This window comes from Macaca thibetana, chromosome 12 (genome assembly GCF_024542745.1).
Source record: "Macaca thibetana thibetana isolate TM-01 chromosome 12, ASM2454274v1, whole genome shotgun sequence".
NCBI classification, from domain to species: Eukaryota; Metazoa; Chordata; class Mammalia; order Primates; family Cercopithecidae; genus Macaca; species Macaca thibetana.
Genome location: NC_065589.1, coordinates 34,934,974 through 34,951,877, shown reverse-complemented (window position 1 = coordinate 34,951,877; position 16,904 = coordinate 34,934,974). Strand labels below are relative to the sequence as shown.

At 43.4% G+C, this 16,904-nt stretch overlaps 1 non-coding gene across 1 annotated transcript; it reads right to left on the bottom strand.

Moving 5' to 3' along the window:
* Positions 1-12,464: 12,464 nt before the first annotated feature.
* On the bottom strand, positions 12,465-12,571 carry LOC126933345 (U6 spliceosomal RNA). The gene has a single exon (XR_007718568.1). It is a non-coding gene; the product is annotated as a U6 spliceosomal RNA (small nuclear RNA).
* Between the last annotated feature and the right edge of the window lie 4,333 nt (positions 12,572-16,904).

The following is a 16,904-nucleotide window of genomic DNA, read 5'->3' as shown; positions in this document are numbered from 1 at the left end:
AGCCACGGGCCCGGCCATAGGTAAGTTTCTTAAAGGAAATGCAGACTTCAATTACTTTCACCTTGGCTGTATATAAAAAGTTATCTGGGAAGCTTTAGAAAAGGTTCAGGAATACCCAGGCAGAGAGCAAAGGGAATTTGCTCCCTGTTCCCATAGAGACATTAAATTGAAATTGCTTGGATCAGCCGGGCACGGTGGCTCATGCCTGTAATCCCAGCACTTCAGGAGGCCAAGGTGGGCAGATTATAAGGTCAGGCGTTCCAGACCAGCCTGTCCAACATGGTCAAACCCATCTCTACCGAAAATACAAAAATTAGCCGGGCCTGGTGGCACATGCCTGTAGTCCCAGCTATTTGGGAGGCTAAGGCAGAAGAATCACTTGAACCCAGGAGTGCAGTGAGCTGAGATCGTGCCCCTGCACTCCAGCCTAGGTGACAGAGCAAGACTGCGTCTCAAAAAAAAAAAAAAAAAAAGAAAGAAAAAAATTACTTAGATCCTAAGAATGGGTATTTTTTTAAATTGTGGTAAAACAAACAACAACAAACCCACAATGTAAAATTTGCCATCTTAATCATTTTTAAGTGTACAGTTTAGTAGTGTTAAGTAAATTTACATTGTGATGCAACAGATTTCCAGAACTTTTTCATCTTGCAAAGCTGAATCTCTAAACTTTTTTTTTTTTTTTTTTTTGAGATGGAGTCTTGCTCTGTTGCCCAGGCTGGAGTGCAGTGGTGCGATCTCAGTTCACTGCAATCTCCGCCTCCCAGGTTCAAGCGATTCTCCTGCCTCAGCCTCCCAAGTAGCTAGAACTAAGGCGCCTGCCACCATGCCCAGCTAATTTTTGTATTTTTAGTAGAGATGGGGTTTCACTATATTGGCCAGGCTGGTCTCAAACACCTGACCTTGTGATCCACCTACCTTGGCCTCCCAAAGTGCTGGGATTTCAGGCGTGAGCCACTGCACCCGGCCATCTACACCCATTAAACAACTCCCCACTTCCCCTTCTCATCAGCTCCTGGCGACCACCATTCTACTTTTTGTTTCTATGAGTTTGACTACTTTAGATGCCTCATATAAGTGGAATCATACAGTATTTGTCTTTTGTGGCTTATGTCACATAGCATAATGTCCTCAAGGCTCATCTATGTTATAGCATGTGTTGGCATTTCCTTCCTTTTTAAGGCTGAATAATATTTCATGGTATGTACATAACACATTATCTTTATCCGTTCATCTATCAATGGGCATTTAGGTTGTTTCCACATCGTAGCTATTGTGAATAACGCCGTGGTGAACACCGGTGTGCAAATACTATATCTCTTTGAAATCCTGCTTTCAATTATTTTGGATATGTAGCTAGAAGGGGAATTGCTGGATCATATGGTAAGTATATTTTTAATTTTTTGAGGAACCTCCGTTCTGTTTTCCATAGCAGCTGCATCATTTTACATTCCCACGAACTGCACAAGTGTTCCAAAGAGCATGGGTATTTTTAAAAGCTCTTTCAGTAGAAGCTTTCTGTTTATTATCTTTTGCTTTCCTTTTTTCTTCTCTATCATTGCCTTAACACAACCTATCTCGTTTGCCTGGACTAACCAATTGGTTTGATACATTTTCCTATATTTTCTTTCTTTTTCTTATTGGAGGCTATACAATTCGATTCTTTTATAATAGACTTTAAATTTTTTTACATGTATATTATTTAATAAAATGCTTTTTTCTTTTTTCTTTTTGGAGCAGGGTCTCACTCTGTCACCCAGGCTGGAGTGCAGTGGCATGATCTCGGCCCACTGCAACTGCAGCCTCCTGGGTTCAAGCAATTATCATACCTCAACCTCTGGAGTAGCTGGGATTACAGGGGCACACCAACACCCCTGGCTAATTTTTATATTTTAGCAGAGATGGGGTTTCACCATGTTTGCCAGGCTGGTCTCGAACTCCTGATCTCAGGTGATCCACCTGCCGTGGCTTTCCAAAATGCTGGGATTACAGGTGTGAGCCACTGTGCCCGGCCATAAAATACTTTTTTCTAACAAAATCGAAAGCTTTTTACTGTTTTTATCTTTTCTTAAACACATCGTGACATTTAAAGTATGCTTGAATAATTTGTTGTATAACTTTATCCCCCACTCCATCATAATAGTGTTCTCTGGAGGTTTAATTTAACATTCTTTTAAGCACCCTCACCCCATACATTTTTTCACAATTGTTAAATTTTCTGACATAATTTATCAATTTGTGTGCTAAAATCTGTTTTCTGTGTACAGATGTATCTGAGTCACTTTTCCTCTTGCCACTTTCAAGAAGACCTGCTACAATACAAAGTATTATTCAAAATATGTAACAACCAGGGCCCTGGAATCAAACTGAGCTGACTAATCAGCATGCTCTCTTCCTGCAGGTGGGGTGGGGGGGAGGGGCTGCTGAAGGAGGATAGAAGGATTGTGGTTGGGGGGAGCGGTGGAGAGATAGGGGAGGTGAGAGGCTGTTCTGGGAGAGATAACTGGCGGATACTTGGGCTTTGGGGTAACGGTATTTACTAGCAAGTAAGGAAGTGTTCAGGAGCTATATTAAAGGTATTTACCCGTAGGGTAGCATGGGCACTCACTAGCCAGAATAGGGCACTGACCTATCAAAATGAGCACTGACTTTAAGCAGCCTCTTTGTTCACACCAGTGCTGCCATCCTCGGTGAGCATCAGCCACAGCCTGCAGAGAGAGAGAGAGAGAGAGAGAGAGAGATTATATGCAGTTTTTTGTTTGTTTGTTTGTTTGTTTTTTTCTTTTTCTCGAGATGGAGTCTCACTCTGTCATCCAGGCTGGAGTGCAGTGTCGCAATCTCGGTTCACTGCAACCTCCGCCTCCCAGGTTCAAGCGATTCTCCTGCCTCAGCCTCCCGAGTAGCTGGGATTACAGGTGCATGACACCATGCCCGGCTAATTTTTGTATTTTTAGTAGAGGTGGGGTTTCACCATGTTGACCAGACTGGTCTCCAACTCTGGACCTTGTGATCCGCCCGCCTCTGCCTCCCAAAGTGCTGGGATTACAGGCATGAGTCACCATGCCTGACCAGTCTTTTTTTTTTTTTTTTTTTTTTTTTTAAGATACTTACTGTTCTAGTGTGGAATATTGTCTGGAATGGAATGGTTTAAATAGTACCATAGTGTAGTTTAAAATATAAAATAGGATTTGGAACCTTATTGTGATAAATTTCTGTATGGGATGTATGTGGTTGTCTCCCCCCGCCAAAGTAAGGAACCCTTTTAAAGCATGTTGAGAAGGTATTTTTTGATATGAAAGGGTGAGAGGCCTTTAAATCTTTCAGGGATACATATAAGCATAAGGATACAGCCTCTATGGAGAAGGTGTGTGCAGCACTCAAAGTTGCTAACATCAGCTTCCTAACTTTCAGCCAGGGTTCTTACTGCATTTGGCATGGCTCTGATGAGACAGTGGAGAATTTCTGACAGTATAGCACACTACCTTCTGACAAATGGGGTTAAGCTGCCAACAGTGACAATCAGGGATTCCGTAAGAAATTCTGGTCATTAAATCGATTTTATATTATTACTTTTTTTGTTTGTTTTTTTTTTTGAGACGGAGTCTCGTTCTGTCGCCCAGGCTGGAGTGCAGGGGCGCGATCTCGGCTCACTGCAAGCTCCGCCTCCCGGGTTTACGCCATTCTCCTGCCTCAGCCTCCCGAGTAGCTGGGACTGCAGGCGCCAGCCACCATGCCCAACTAATATTTTTTTTTTTTTTTTTTTTTTTTTTTTAGGTGGAGACAGGGTTTCACCGTGTTAGCCAGGATACTCTTAATCTCCTGACCTCGCGATCCGCCCGCCTCAGCCTCCGAAAGATTACAGGCGTGAGCCACTGTACCCGGCCTGTATTACTACTTTTTATTAGGTTGGTGCAAAAGTAATTGTGGTTTTTGCCATTACTTTTAATGGGAAACACCGCAATTACTAATCTTCCGTTTGTCACAGGACTTTAAAACCATGTATTTCCCCTCAATTTTTTTCTCCTTTTGGTTTAATAGTTGTTAAGACATTTTTTCGTAATTAGCACAGTATGTTTGACTGCAGACAAGTTTATGATACTTCTAGGCTATAAATCTTTAGAATTCTGTGAATTTCAACATTTGAAGTAGTCCTTCAGTTATATTTACATATGTTGTAAATATGTAAATATATATACACACACATATTTTTATATATATATAATATATATATATATTTTTTTGAGACAGGGTCTCACTCTGTCACCCAGGCCAGAGGGCAGTGGCATGATCTCAGCTCACTGCAACCTCCACCTCCCCAGTTGAAGTGATTCTGCTGCCTCAGCCTCCCCAGTAGGTGGGACTACAGGCGCCCACCACCACACCTGGCTAATTTTTGTATTTTTTTTTTTTTTTTTTTTTTTTTTGAGACGGAGTCTCGCTCCGTCACCCAGGCTGGAGTGCAGTGGCCAGATCTCAGCTCACTGCAAGCTCCGCCTCCCGGGTTCACGCCATTCTCCTGCCTCAGCCTCCCGAGTAGCTGGGACTACAGGCGCCCGCCACCTCGCCCGGCTAAGTTTTTGTATTTTTAGTAGAGACGGGGTTTCACTGTGTTAGCCAGGATGGTCTCGATCTCCTGACCTCGTGATCCGCCCGTCTCGGCCTCCCAAAGTGCTGGGATTACAGGCTTGAGCCACCGCGCCCGGCCTAATTTTTGTATTTTTAGTAGAGTTGGGGTTTCACCATATTGGCCCTCTGGGGCCTCTTTCATGAGGGCACTGGTCTTTAACTCCTGACCTTGTGATCTGCCCACCTCGGCCTTCCAAAGTGCTGGGGTTACAGGAGTGAGCCACCGTGCCCAGCCATGAATATATTTTTAGTTTAGGGAATCTTCCAAAATACAAAGCACTCCCAGTTAGGTATCAATGAGTTTGAATTATTGGTAAGAGTTTGAATTATTGACAAAATGTCAAAAATATCATTTAATTTTAGATAATAATCTTATTAAATATATTTTTGTGGAAAAAAATGAAAGCTTGTTTTATTTTGCACCTACATTGCAGTAGTTCAGCAGTGTAGATACTGTTTTCCCTCAGCACCTTGAAGATACTACTTCACTGGCTTCTTTGTGGCATTTAATCTCTCAGTTGAGAAGACGGTTGCCTAATTGTCATTCCTTTCCCCCAATCTTTTATCTCTGATAGTCTTTTATCTCTGATAGCCCTTAAGATTTTCTTGTTGTTCTTGATGTTTTAAAATTGTTCTGTAATGAATTGACTTCTTTATCCTTTTGGTTTGTAACACACTTTTGTAAAAATTCAACTTTCCCTTCATTTTCTTCTGGAATCCTCGCAATCTAACCTCAATACTCCTCCATGGTTCTCTCATGTTATTCTCGTCTTTGGTCATGATTGCGTGAATTCCTCCACTCCAATTCAGTAATCCCCTTTTCAAAGGTATCCAGCCTAGAGTTCATTTTTTTCAATTGATTTTTAAATTTTAATGTCTATTTTTAAATTTCTACTTGTTCTCTTTCAGATCTACCTCTTTATTCTTCCATAATAGTTTTTTTTTTTTGCTTCCTACTTTCTTGTTCTTTTTTAATGGAGGAAATATCTTTATCTCTTTAAGTATCATAAGCACATTTATTTTCAATTCCTTATCAAACAGTTCCACAAAATTATTATTATTATTATCATTATTATTACTATTGAGACAGTCTTGCTTTGCAGCCCAGGCTGGAGTGCAGTGGCACGATCATGGCTCACTGCCGCTTCAATCTCCCGGGCTCAAGCCATCCTCCCGGGCTCAAGCCATCCTCCCACCCCAGCCTCCTGACTAGCTGGAACTGCAGAAGTGAGCCACTACACCTGGCTAATTTTTTTATTTTTAGGTTAAGGTTAAGGCCACACTGTGTTGCCCAGGCTGGTCTCAAACTCCTGATCTCTCAAAATGCTGAGATTACAGGGAAGAGCCACCATGCCAGGCCTAATTTTATCTAGAGTGAATTTATACTCTTAACTGGGGAGGTGGAATTCATACTCTTTCTTATGTAAAATATTTTAATGTGGTTCTGAACTTTACTTTGCAGGAGGCTATTCTGAGCGGAAAGAGCTGTAGTCTTTTATCTATTTTCTCCTTCCTGTTCCCTCCCTGCTCTTTTTCCTACCTGACAGTATTGCCTTTCCCTCCACATAGCAGCCTGGGACCTCAGCTCAGAAGCAGAAACACGGCATTTTTTCTTGGTATTCCTGCCTTACTTTGATATTGTAAATATCACAGTATTTACAATACCACAATTATCACATATTTACACTATCAAAATAAGGCAGGAATACCAAAAAATTAAACTCACATGTCAATTTGAGAAAAATTTATAGGACTATGACATGTGTTAATGTGTCATTTAAAAAATCTTCCATTAAAATGTTGTATTTTTTTCTTTTGATTCCTTCACTACATTAGGCATTAGGCTCTGTCCCTGAATTCCTCTTTCCCGACTTCTGCTTCGGTAGCTTTAAGCCATGGGGTATCCAACTTTTTTTCAGGCTCCATCACAAGAGGGAGCCCTATCGCTAGTCCCCATCCTCAAAGCTCTCTGCGTGATGTTGTCTACTGCTACTCTTCACTACCCTGTGGGAGCCAAAGCCTTGGGCGTATGAACAGAAGACAAGTAGGTATACAGCTGCAATTCAGCTCTCTTCACTGTGTAATTTTTGTTTGTTTCTGTGCCATGGAGGTATGTATGTTTTTGCATTCTGAACCAACTATATCATTTTAATTTCCCCTTCTTGTAAACTTTTTATTGCTACATGTTTGGAATGAGGGTAGGGGCTGAAGGTGGGAGAGGGGGAGAGATTCATCAGAGAATGAGGCTGACTCACGTCTTAGGCAGTTATCAGTTGTGTCCTTCTGCTAATATTCAAGGTGCAAAAGTTTAGGCTGGGCACAGTGGCTCACGCCTATAATCCCAGCACTTTGGGAGGCTAGGCCAGTGGATCACCTGAGGTCAGGAGTTCAAGACCAGCCTGGCCAATGAAACCTGTCTCTACTAAAAATACAAAAATTAGCTGGGTGTGGTGGCACGTGCCTGTAACCCCAGCTACTAGGGAGGCTGAGGCAGAAGAATCACTTCACCCTGGGGGGAGGAGGTTGCAGTAAGCAAAGATCGAATCGGCCTCAAAAAAAAAAAAAAAAAAAAAAAGAAAAAAAAATGTTATGTTCATGTTTTATTTGGCAAGCTATTTCATACTTTTTAGTTTTTATTTCTTTGTTTTAATTTACCAATAAAGCAAAGGCAAACCATTTAATTTCTATTTCTGATTACAAAAGCAATAACTTTTTTTTTCTTTTTTCTTTTTCTTTTTTTTTTTTTTTTTTTTTTTTGAGATGGAGTCTCACTCTGTCGCCCAGGCTGGAGAACAGTGGCCAATCTCAGGTCACTGCAACCTCCACCTCCCAGGGTCAAGCGATTCTCCTGCCTCAGCCTCCCGAGTAGCTGGAACTACAGGCGTGCATCACCATGTCCAGCTAGTTTTTGTATTTTTAGTACAGATGATGTTTCACCATGTTGGCCAGGCTGGTCTCAAACTCCTGACCTCACGTGATGTGCCCACCTCAGCCTCCCAAAGTGCTGGATTACAGGCATGAGCCACTGCTCCGGCCACAATAACTCTTCATTATAGAAAATTATTAAAATTCAGGAAAGGGGAAATACTAGTTTGGAGAATGGTGAGTGGGATGCTTTAAGGATGCCTCCTCTTTGAAGATGTGCCTTGAAAGATGAGGATTTTAGCAGTAGGATTGTGAGGAAAGAAAAGATAGAAGGGCATTTTAAAGGGGGGATGGAATCCAGATATGGAAATAAAAATATTCCACATGCTTCACAGGATATTGCTGGGTACATGGAGTAAGGGTGGATATGTAGATAAAGCTGGAAATGATTTGGGATGAGATTTTGCAGATCTTGAATGTATTCTTCAGGAAATGAAAATCCAAGTTCTTGGCCAGGCGCGGTGGCTCACACCTGTAATCCCAACACTTTGGGAGGCTGAGGTGGGTGGATCACATGAGGTCAGGAGTTCAAAACCAGCCTGGCCAATATGGCGAAACCCTGTCTCTACTAAAAATACAAAAATTAGCCAGGTGTGGTGGCAGGCGCCTGTAATCCCAGCTACTTAGAAGGCTGAGACAGGAGAATTGCATGAACTCTGGAGTCGGAGGTTGCAGTGAGCCGACATCGCTCCACTGCACTCCAGCCTTGGGGACAGACACTCCTTTTGTCTCCAAAAAAAAAAAAAAAAAAAAAGGAAAGAGAAGAAAAGAAAATCCAAGTCCACATTTGTCCTTAAAAAAAATTCCTGTAAAGCTCTTTTTGTACCATAGCACAGAGAAGTACAATGTTACATTTGAGAAACACTATTTTGTTCATTTCCTGTGAGACAAGTTTGAATGTAAAATGGGAGGAAAAGCCTTGTGTTTTAGTTCCTTCCTGATTCCCCCTCACCACCCCCCGAAAGGTAGGCAGGAGCTGGGGAGGAGAGGAGTTATATATTCACTCTCCACAATTAAACACAAGTAAAAATCCACATCTATCCCCAACAGTAAAAGTCACATAACCAGCACTTTAACTATAAACACAGAAAACGTTTTATGTTGCTACAAGAGCAAATGTATAATCAAGAAAGATTCTTTGTAATGTTATCTAAAACTTGAAAAGTCTATAGTTTTGGTTGGTTGCCCAGTAAATTGAAAGGACTTTTTTTTTTTAATCTTGGGTTTCGTTTTTCTTGGTCTAAAGCCCAATCTATTGCCAGTGGTGACTCAGAAGGGATGCCTGAAATAGTTCTTCTGAAGTTATCTCTCTTTGTGTCTTATCATCCGCGGATGGCCCAGACTTTCTCATGCATCTATGTATTTCACAAAAGCCTAGCACAGTGTTCCCATGTTAAATATTTGCTGAATTACAGAAAAGCATTTCAACTCATCTGTCAAATATGTGAGACAACAAATAGCATTTGGTGATGTGTCCACGGATGTGCAGTTAGAATTGTAAGGCCAAAGTAACCCAGAAGTTTCCTTTTCCCTTTTTCTTGACCAGGAAGAACTGTCCAATGAACGCTATTCACTGATGAAGGAAAAGTTCTGGTAAAGATATTTTTTCAAAATATTAAGATAAAAGTAAAAGCACTTATTTTCAGAAAGTGATTATCATTAGCTAGAAAAATCGAATCACAAGGCTAGGCACGGTGGCTCACACCTGTAATCCCAGCACTCTGGGAAGCTGAGGCAGGCGGGATCACAAGGTCAAGAATCGAGACCAGCCTGGCCAACATGGTGAAACCCTGTCTCTGCTAAAAATACAAAAATTAGCCAGGCGTGGTGGCAGACACCTGTAGTCTCAGCTACTTGGGAGGCTGAGGCAGGAGAATCGCTTGAACCCGGGAGGCAGCGGTTGCGGTGAGCCAAGATCGTGCCATTGCACTCCAGCCTGGGCAACAAGAGTGAAACTCCGTCTCAAATAAATAAATAAGTAAATAAACAAAACGATGTGTTTCCTCATGGTTCTGGAGGCTGGAAAGTCTTTGATAAAGACACCGGAAGATGTAGTGTGGTGTCTATGGAGGGCCTGCCTTCTGGTTGGTGAGCAGCACCTCACTGTGTCCTCACGTGGTGGAAGGGGAAAGGCAGCCCTCTGGGGCCTCTTTCATAAGCACTAATTCCATTCATGAGGTCTCCCCTCTTATGACCTAATAACCTCACCATGTGTCTAGAATTGGTGGGTTCTTGGTCTTGCTGACTTCAAGAAGGAAGTCACAGACCCTCGCGGTTAGTGTTACAGTTCTTAAAGACGGTGTGTCCAGAGTTTGTTCCCTCAGATGTTCAGATGTGTCTGCAGCTTCTTCCTTCTGGTGGGTTTGTGGTCTGGCTGACAGGAGTGAAGCTGCAGACCTTCGCGGTGAGTGTTACAGCTTTTAAAGGTGGCGCGTCTGGAGTTGTTCATTCCTCCTGGTGGGTGGGTTCATGGCCTCACTGGCTTCAAAAGTGAAGCTGCAGACCTTCGTGGTGAGTGTTACAGCTCATAAATGCCACGTGGACCCAAAGAGTGAGGAGCAACAAGATTTATTGCAAAGAGCAAAACACCTAAGGCTCCACTAGTGTGGAACGGGACCCTAGCGGGTTGCCACTGCTGGCCTGCTTTTATTCCCTTATCTGACCCCTCCCACATCTTGCTGATTGGTCTATTTTACAGAGAGTTGATTGGTCCATTTTGACAGCGTGCTGATTGGTGCGTTTACAATCCCTTAGCTAGACATGAAGGTTCTCCAAGTCCCTATTAGACTCAGGACGTCAGCTGGCTTCTCCTGGTGTATCCTGCACCCCGGCTGCAGGCCAAGCTGCCCAGCAGTCCCGCGCAGTGCACCCGCACTCCTCAGCCCTTGGGCGGTTGATGGGACCGAGCACTGCAGAGTGGAGGACGGCACTCATAGGGGAGGCTCCCCGACCTCGCAGGAGCCCACAGCAGAGCGGGCGGCTCAGACATTTCGGGCTGCAGGTCTGGAGCCCTGTCCCACGGGGAGGCAGCTGAGGCCCCGCGAGAATTCAAGAGTGGTGCATGCGGCCGGCAGTGCTGGGGGACCTGGCACAACCTCCGCAGCTGCTGGTTTGGGTGCCAAGCCCCTCACTGCCCGGGCCAGCAGCGCCATCTGGCGGCTCCGACTGCGGGGCACGCCAAGCCGGCCCGCGCCCTCCCGAACTCGCGCTGGCCTGTGAGCACCCAGCTCGGCCGGGTTCCCGCCCACGCCTCTCCCTCCGCACCTTCCCAGCAAACAGAGGGAGTCGGCTCTGGCTCCTGCCTTGGCCAGCCCAGAGAGGGGCTTCCACAGTGCAGTGTCGGGCTGAAGGGCTCCTCAAGCGCCACCAGAGTGGGTGCTGAGGCCGAGGAGTCGCGGAGAGTGAGGGCTGCTAGCATGTTGTCACCTCTCACCAATGGGCCCACCTGCTAATACCATCCCTCACCTTGAGGATTAAGTTTTTAATATATGAATTTTGGGGGACACAAATATTTTGATCATAGAGAGAAGGTAAATTGGTACTGCTCTAAACTAAGGAAACAGAGAGGACTCTGGGAAATGCTCCTCCCTCCCTGGGGCTTCTAAGCTTTTCAAATATTTTCATCATTGCCATATATCTCCCCTTAACCACTCTACAGCCCTGGATTAGACCGTAGCATAAGCCATGATTTTCAATTTGCTTATAATCTGGTGTAGAGTTTCATTCATTCATTCAACATACATGCAGCGCCTACAATGTGCCATAAATATATGCCAGAAAGGCAGAATATTTGCCAAACAAATCGTGCAGCTACTGTATGCAGTGAAATTTGGGAAGCTGTCTCTGGGGGTCAGATAGCTTGGGAAGGCTTTATCAAAGAACTGGTGATTTGAAGTCGGACTTGTAAAATGGATGGGATTTAAACTGAAGAAGGAGGAGGTAATGCTGGAGGTACAGAGGTGTGAGTAGAGGACATGAGGGAATTCAAACTGGAAAGGGGGGTTCCAGGCCAAGGGTGGTGGCTCAGGCCTGTAATCCCAGCACTTTGGGAGACCAAGGTGGGCAGATCACTTGAGGTCAGGAGTTCGAGACCAGCCTCGCCAACATGGTGCAACACTGTCTCTACTAAAAATGCAAAAATGGGCCAGGCGCGGTGGCTCAGGCCTGTAATCCCAGCACTTTGGGAGGCCGAGGCGGGCGGATCACGAGATCAGGAGATCGAGACCATCCTGGCTAACATGGTGAAACCCTGTCTCTACTAAAAATACAAAAAAATTAGCTGGGCGTGGTGGTGGGGGCCCGTAGTCCTAGCTACTCGGGAGGCTGAGGCAGGAGAATGGCATGAACTCAGGAGGCAGAGGTTGCAGTGAGCTGAGGTCGTGCCACGGCACTCCAGCCTGAGCGACACGGCGAGACTCCATCTCAAAAAAAATTAGCCAGGCATAGTTGCAGGCGCCTGTAATCCCAGCTACTCGGGAGGCTGAGGCAGGAGAATCACTTGAACTGGGGAAGTGGAGGTTGCAGTGAGCCGAGATCATGCCACTGCACTCCAGTCTGGGTGACAGAGCAAGATTCTGCCTCAAACAAATGAACAACAACAACAAAACAAATTTATACTTTAAAAGGGGGAATGCTGCTATGTAAATTCTATCGCAATGTTTTTTTCAAACTTAGACTATTTATTTATGATCCCTACATGGAATTAAACTAAATGATAAAAAATTTTCTTAAAATCAAGGTAGGAGTCACTTTTTAATCAAAGATTGCATTCTTTTTTTTCTTTTTTAGCTTTTATTTTAGGTTCAGGGGCACATTGTTCAGTTTTGTTATATAGGTAAACTCATGTCACGAGAATTTGGTGTCCAGAACATTTCATTACCCAGGTACCAAGCGTAGTACCTGTTAGGTATTTTTAAAATATGAAACGCTTCATGAAATTGCATGTCATCCTTATGCAGGGGACATGCTAATCTTCTCTGCATCATTCCAATTTTAGTATATGTGCTGCTGAAACTAGCACCAAAAGTTATATTCTACAGTATATGTCAAATGAAAATTGCATCTGATCTATGAATATTACTCTGGAAAAATCCCTTGAATTGTCCAGGGTATAGTAATAGTCAGGATTAATATATTCTTTACCATCTCTTCATAAATGTGGTGCAGCCAGTTTTTCCTCCAGCGTTGGAGTCCATCACTGTTGCTGTGGATCGGCAACAAATGAAGTCATTGGTTTGCATTTCAGGCCTCCCTTGTATTGAAAATACAGTTTGTGTGAACATAGTTGACTTGTCAGAAATTAAAGACATAGATGATGCAATTTCCCTGAATTATTTTTTTTGAGACTGAGTCTTGCTCTGTTGCCCAGGCTGGAGTGCAGTGGTACGATCTCCGCTCACTGCAACCGCTGCCTCCTGGGCTCAAGTGATTCTCCTGCCTCAGCCTCTTGCGTAGCTGGGACTACAGGCATGCGACACCACGTCTGGCAAATTTTTATTTTTATTTTTAGGTTTATCCATGTTGGTCAGGCTGGTCTCCAACTCCTGACCTCAAATGATCCACCCGCCTTAGCCTCCCAAAGTGCTGGGATTACAGGCGTGAACCACTGCACTCAGCCTTGAACTCTTAAATTCTATTTACTTCATACTATTTTATCTAATTCCTTTCCTCACTTGTATTTACCTTTTTTTTTTTTTTTTGAGACGGAGTCTGGCTCTGTCCCCCAGGCTGGAGTGCAGTGGTGCGATCTGGGCTCACTGCAAGCTCTGCCTCCCAGGCTTACACCATTCTCCTGCCTCAGCCTCCCGAGTAGCTGGGACTACAGGCACCCGCCACCATGCTGGGCGAATTTTTTTGTATTTTTAGTAGAGACGGGCTTTAACCATGTTAGCCAGGATAGTCTCGATCTCCTGACCTCGTGATCTGCCCATCTCGGCCTCCCAAAGTGCTGGGATTACAGGCGTGAGCCACTGCACCTGGCCTGTATTTATCTTATGATTAAGTTCTTCTATCTAGTCCTCGTGAACCTTAACATTCTTTCTGTATATAATACATTCTCCTGAAAAAACATAGTCTTCCCCCAAGTAGATATAAGTTTTATATTTTTATTTTTTAAATCTTTTTTTATTTTTAAAACACAGTTGAGATCATTCTGTACATACAATTTAATAGTATCTTGCTTTTTAGGGTTTTTTTTGTTAAGGTTTATTACATGTTCTTAAACACCATATCTTTCATCAAGTGAAGATATTTAGCCATACGAATGGTTACACATTTTTATTTTTTTTAGTGTTCTGATATTATAAATAATGTTGCAATGGACATATATGAACATAAATCTTAGTCCTCTGATTGTACTTTTCCATATTTTAAAATCTTTGTTTATTTATTTATTTTGAGATAGGATCTCATTCTGTCACTCCAGCTGGAACACGATGGCACAGCTCACTGCAGCCTTGACATCCCTGGGCTAAGCAATTCTCCCACCTCAGCCTCCCAAAGTCTCAAAGTGCTGGGACTACAGCTGTGAGTCACATGCCAGCCTGACTGTACTTTTGGGTTTTTTTGTTTTGTTTTGTTTTGAGGCAGAGTTTCGCTCTTGTTGCCCAGGCGGGAGTGCAGTGGCGTGATCTTGGTTCACTGCAACCTCCGCCTCCTGGGTTCAAGCAATTCTTCTGTCTCAGCCTCCCGAGTAACTGGGATTACAGGTGGCCGCCACCAAGCCCAGCTAATTTTTGTATTTTTAATAGAGATGGGGTTTCACCATGTTGGCCAGGCATGTCTCGAACTCCTGACCTCAGGTGATTTGCCCACCTCAGCCTCCCAAAGTGCTGGGATTACAGGCGTGAACCACCCCGCCCGGCCTGCTTGACTGTACTTTTTTTTTTTTTTTTTTGAGACAAAGTTTCACTCTTGTTTCCCAGGCTGAAGTGCAATGGTGTGATCTCGGCTCACCACAACCTCTGCTCCCAGGCTCAAGTGATTCTTCTGCCTCAGCCTCCCAAGTAGCTGGGACTAAGGCGCCCGCCACCACGGCTGGCTAATTTTTGTATTTTTAGTAAAGATGGGGCTCCTCCATGTTGGTCAGGGTGGTCTCGAACTCCTGACCTCAGGTGATCCACCCGCCTCGGCCAACCAAAGTGTTGGGATTATAGGCATGAGCCACCGTGTCGGCCAACTGTACTTTTAAGTGTGGTTTATATGCTCACTATAATAGAATGGTTTTTATGTGAAGAAATGGTCTATGTGGGAAACTGATAGCTCTTAGTCATTAAGTGGAAAATAAATTGTGTTTTTTTGTTGGTTTTCTGTTTTGTTTTGTTTTGTTTTGAGATGGAGTCTGGCTCTGCCACCCAGGCTGGAGTGCAGTGGCGCGATCTCAGTTCACTGCAACCTCCACCTTCCAGGTTCAAGCGATTCTCCTGCCTCAGTCTCCCGAGTAGCTGGGATTACAGGCATGTGCCACCACGCCTGGCTGATTTTTGTATTTTCAGTAGAGACGGGGTTTCACCATGTTAGCCAGGCTGGTCTCGAACTCCTGACCTCAAGTGATTCACCTGCCTCGGCCTCCCAAAGTGATAGGATTACAGGCATGAGCCACTGCACCCGGCCAATAAATGCTTTTTGAGGATTGCCTTGGGATAGTGAGATTTTAAAGGGTTCAAATGCTAGGAGAAATGACATTTGAGGGGTGTTCAGTTTTTAATCTTTTTATCTCTTTATCAGTTTTCAACTTTTGTCTTTGTTCATGCCTCTCATCTCTGAACATTATATCTACTATTTTTTTTTTTTTTGAGACAGAGTCTCGCTTTGTTGCCCAGTCTGGAGTGCAGTGGCGCGATCTCGGTTCACTGCAACCTCTGCCTACTGGATTCAAGCAATTCTCCTGTCACAGGCTCCCGAGTAGCTGGGACTACAGGCGCATGCCACCATGCCCAGCTAATTTTTTGTATTTTTAGTAGAGATGGGGTTTCACTGTGTTAGCCAGGATAGTCTCGATCTACTGACCTCATGATCTGCCCGCTTCAGCCTCCCAAAGTGCTGGGATTACAGGCATGAGCCACCACACCCAGGCAATCTACTCAGGATTTTTTATGGGATTCTTAAATAAGAACCTGTAAGTGCCAAATCTCAAAATTTCCCCCATTTCCCACAACAGCGGTTGTCCTGGCCTCACCCAATCCTTTTGATTTCTTTTTTTTTAAAAGCCAAAAATCAAACAAAAGTGTTGGGATTTAAAACCAGATTTAATATATCTGCTAAGTATTAAAGGTGCTACCAGTAGGTACAATACTACTAGGTACTAAGTCAATAATTCCATTCATAGTTGTTTTTTTTTTTTTTTTTTTTTTTTTTGCCAAGTTCTGTTGGTCTCCTCTTTAGTGTATCCCAGACCATTCCTACCAACATTACATGCCAATCTTCCTTGATGCAAGTTTTCCTTTTACAGTCGTGATCTTTCTTTCTTTTTAGAGATGGAGTCTTGCTATGTTGTCCTGGTCTCAAACTCCTGGCTTCAAAATAGGAAGATCTGTTTCTCTTGTGTTCTCTTTGGATGGCTGCTGGACCACTGTTTCTGTGCACAAACAAAGGGGCAGAGCTGAGGAACAGTCATTCCTCCTCGCTGTCCATTATCTGTTGCCAACATGGTTATTTTCATCTTTTTGCCACAAGCTCATTGCTCACAGCATTTTCCCTCTCGTGTACCTGCTGCCTCTTGATTCTCACACATATGAGTGTGACCCTGGACAGGTCCTTCTGTTCAGAGCTGAAGCAATATGAAGAGACTTCATAGCTTTTTATCTACTTAGTTAGATCTTTTGACTTATCTGCATAACTTTCGTAAAGTTACAAAACTTAAGTAGAGTTTTGGCCCACAATAAATAACCACCTTAGAAACTCTAATCGAGGTAAGTAGACCAATTTCCTAAGTGCTCTCTAATTATGTTTTTAAATTTATTGTCAAACCAACTATGACCATAAATTGAAGTGCTGTGGTTAGAGGGTACATTTCTAGTCAAATGAATCACAAACTCATGTCAGCTGGTCAAGGAATAATATGCTATTTTCAGTTTTTATAGTAGTAGGAAGCAATAAATGACAAGGACTCACATGCAATAAAGCTGTTATCAGTCTCTGAGAAAAATCTCATATATTAGTAGTTATGTTATAGCTATACCAACCTAATAAATTCAGATGTCTTTTGCATATTAGATTACTTTCCCACCACAAGCATGCTACAAATAATGTTTGTCTTTCTAAAGACAAACATTTGTCACAGTCATTCCTACCATTCTTGCATGAATCACACTGGTTCATCTGCTATGACTTAGAAGATTATGGCCAATGGTCAA